Source organism: Etheostoma spectabile, unplaced genomic scaffold (assembly GCF_008692095.1).
Source record: "Etheostoma spectabile isolate EspeVRDwgs_2016 unplaced genomic scaffold, UIUC_Espe_1.0 scaffold00002619, whole genome shotgun sequence".
Classification (NCBI taxonomy): Eukaryota; Metazoa; Chordata; class Actinopteri; order Perciformes; family Percidae; genus Etheostoma; species Etheostoma spectabile.
Window position 1 is genome coordinate 96344 of NW_022602926.1, and position 4009 is coordinate 100352.

At 39.8% G+C, this 4009-nt stretch overlaps 1 non-coding gene across 1 annotated transcript; it reads left to right on the forward strand.

Moving 5' to 3' along the window:
- The first annotated feature begins 2858 nt into the window (after positions 1 to 2858).
- Positions 2859 to 3071, forward strand: LOC116676027 (small nucleolar RNA U3). The gene has a single exon (XR_004328588.1). It is a non-coding gene; the product is annotated as a small nucleolar RNA U3 (small nucleolar RNA).
- Positions 3072 to 4009: the final 938 nt, after the last annotated feature.

Sequence of the window (4009 nt, forward strand, 5' to 3'; positions counted from 1 at the left end):
GATGGATGGATAGATGGATGATTCCTTTTGAAAAGGGGGATTAGCTCAAATGGTCGAGCGCTTGCTTAGCATGCAAGAGGTAGCGGGATCAATGCCCGCATTCTCCAGAGGACTTTAGATTCTTCTTGTTTCATCACAACAACTATAAATCTGGTCTTGTTACGACATACTATACTACGACTTTTTAGGAATATTTCGACATATTATACTATGACTTTTTATGTTTTGCTCGGCATACTATCCTATGACTTTTATGACTTTTTTGAGATACTATACTATGACTTTCATGATTTTATTGTCATAGTAAACTACAACTTTTTATAAATATTTTGACATACTCTACTATGACTTTTATGATTTATTTGTTATACTAAACTCTGACTTTTAATGACATATTATGAATTTTTGTCATACTAAACTACGACTTTTATGAATTTTTTACATACTATACTCTGACTTTTATTACATTTTATGATATTTTGTCATACTATACTATGACTTTTTAAAATTTTCGACACGTTATACTCTGACTTTTTTGACATACTATACTATGTCTTTTTAGGAATATTTCGACATACTTACTATGACTTTTTATGAATATTTTGACGTACTATACTATGAGTTACTACGAGGCTTTGAAGACTAAAATTAATTTGTGGATGAAAATATATTTCAAACTGATCATTGTTTTTTTTTTGACACACACACACACACACACACAAGCACACGCCACACACACAAGCACACTCACACGCACACACACTTTATGAATAAACCTCAGATAGTTCAACCTGTTTTATTAGGAAGTTGTTTACACTCTTTCAAAATAAAACATTCATGCAACAAAACTTAAATAAGGTGCTCGGGTTTGAAACGACGCAAACAGAAAAATAAAAACAAAACTGAGTTCTTCTGTTTGCCAACAAGAAATAAGGAAGAATAAAGGATAGAGAAGAGACAGAGACAGCTCTGTCTTCATGATATCGGGTGGTCCTCTGATCTGTCCCCGTCTTCTCCAGACGGATCTGTCCCCGTCATCTCCTGGAAGACAGATTTTATTATTTCAGTTTAATTATTAGGAATCAAAGTCTCTGTGTGTTGATCCTTTGATCTGTCCCTGTCTTCTCCCTCTGATCTGTCCTTGTCTTCTCCCACGGATCTGTCCCTGTCTTTTCCCTCTGATCTGTCCCCGTCTTTTCCCTCTGATCAGTCCCTGTCTTCTCCCTTTGATATGTCCCCGTCTTCTTTCTCTGATATGTCCCTGTCTTTTCCCTCTAATGTGTCCCCGTCTTCTCCCTCTGATATGTCCCCGTCTTCTTTCACGGATCTGTCCCTGTCTTTTCCCTCTGATGTGTCCCCGTCTTCTCCCTCGGATATGTCCCCATCTTCTCCCTCTGATATGTCCCTGTCTTCTCCCATGCATCTGTCCCTGTCTTCTCCCTCTGATCTGTCCCCATCTTCTCCCACAGATCTGTCCCTGTCTTCTCCCTCTGATCTTTTCCCATCTCCTACCACAGATCTGTCCCGTCTTCTCCCTCTGATCTGTCCCCATCTCCTCCCACAGATCTGTCCTTGTCTTCTCCCTCTGATCTGTCCCTGTCTTCTCCTTTTGATCTGTCCCCGTCTTCTCCCTTTGATCTGTCCCTGTCTTTTCCCTCTGATAATTCCTGTCTTCTCCCTCTGATCTGTCCCATCTCTCCCACAGATCTGTCCCGTCTTCTCCCTCTGATCTGTCCCCATCTCCTCCCACAGATCTGTCCCCGTTTCTCCCTCTGATGTTCCTTCTTAAATCTTTGGGTTTTTCCCAAAAATTTTTAAAGCTTTTCTTTTCTTTTTTTACACTTCACTTTTCACAACGTGACATTTTAGTCTTTTTTTTACATTAAAAAAAATTCTTTTACCAAATGTTTTTTCTCCAAATGCTATAAAAGAACCAAAAACTCCCAAATCAAATGAAGTGTTACCCAAATTTCTGATATGGAAACTGCTTTGAGGTACAGGAAGCCAGGTAAGACCTCAGAACTGGAGTGATGTGATCCAGTCTTGGTCTTAGTGAGGACTGGAGTGATGTGATCCAGTCTCTTGGTCTTAGTGGGACTCGAGCAGCAGCGTTCTGGATCAGCTGTAGCTGTCTGATTGATTTTAGGGAGACCTGTAAAGACCCCGTTACAGTAGTCAAGTCTACTGAAGATGATGAAAGCATGGACCAGTTTTTCCAAGTCCTGTTGACAAGAAGTCCTTTAACCCTTGACATATTCTTAAGGTGATAATAGGCTGACTTTGTAATTGTCTTAATGTGGCTGTTAAAGTTCAGGTCAGAGTCTATGACTACACCAACATTTCTGGCTTTGTCTGTTGTTTTTAACATTGTTGTTTGAAGCTGAGTGCAGACTTTTAATCGTTCCTCTTTTGCTCCAAAAACAACCACCTCAGTTTTTCCTTCATTTAATTTCAGAAAGTTCTGGCACATCCAGCTGTTAATTTGTTCGATGCACTTAGTCAGTTTTGTATTGGACTATAGTCCCCCCTGGCGATAAGTTTATGTAAAGTAGTGTGTCGTCTGCATGTATTTTTTGTTGTTTTCATAATCTGAGCCAGTGGAAGCATGGTAAGAACCAGTATTAATGCAAAGAAAGAACTGGAGCATTTATTGTAGCGAATAAGTAGGCTGACACTGAAGTATTGAGACACAGTGACTGAAAATCTAATTCAATTTACATATCGGTCTTCTTAAAGATCTAAAAGATTTTCCACATCAGAGTCATCTGGAGCACGTACCGATTAGCTTCTGTCCCTCTGACCCTGAGTGACAATCACTCTGCAGTGAAATGAGATGCAGTTCCCCCCTCAGTCTAACCAAGACTATACTTTCAGGGATCGTTTCTAGAGTTCTGACTGAGGAATGTGTTTCTAAAGTGTTTGGGCTCGCTGACCACGATGATGAGTCGTGATATTCCTTTCTGAGTGTGAAGCTGACAGAGAGTAATGATCACTTCATATGCTCTCTGTTATTGATGATCATTCTTTACTTCTTTATGGAGTATTGAGGAAGGGAATATGATCAGAGTGGTATTAGGAAACCTAACATGAGTGAAGATAATAAAACATGTAAGCTTTGTAATTAACTGAAGTTATGGTCAGTCTTGAAGTATATTTTGTCCATGGTGGACAGGGTTACTTGAAAGGGTTAAACCTACTTTCTTGACTTTGTAATGCCATATTTTAGTGTAAAAATGTAAGCTGAGTTAAGCCATAAGTTATTTTTATTTCTACCTTGGCTTTTCCTACTTAGACTTGTCAAATAGGTGCATGTTGAAAGCCCATCTCTACACATCCAGTTCCACTCCCACAGGTGTCTCCAACTTGACTAATCAGACTGTGTGGCCTTTACAGGCTCAGCTTGATTGACATGTATTAAAGGGGGGAACGGTACACTGAAGTCCCGGGGGACGGATGGCTTGTTGTAACGAGGTTTGAGTACATACAGCAAATACTTGAAGCCAGGTTACTCTACGAGTGGATACGGGGCATTGAAGGTGATGTGGAAATCCTGATTGATTCAGTGATTTTTTGGCCCTGACTGTATGTTTAGCTTATACAAGGTACAAGACCAATTTAAGACTTAATAGGGTAGGTACTTGTGGAGGTGCTGTGGCTTAGTTGTTAAAGTCCTGTCTAGTAGTAAACAGGATCCTGGGTTCAAATCCCAGCAGCACCTTCTTCTTGGAGAGATTACCTCTTTTGGCGTGTCATCATCATGTCAACCCAAACCTGTCAAAGCACCCCTGGTAGCAAATGAAAATGGCATGTTACATTTACACAAAACACACAATAATATACCTACAAGGTGTTCTATTTGCTGATAACTAATGAAATTAATTAAGAATTGCGCTACTTTGGCCACTACAGTTCTGTGTCAATCAGCTGCTCCATTTCACTCACCACTGAGTCAGACTTATGCCCCGCCCACAACAACATCTGATTAGCAGCAATTTAAAAACAAGTACAG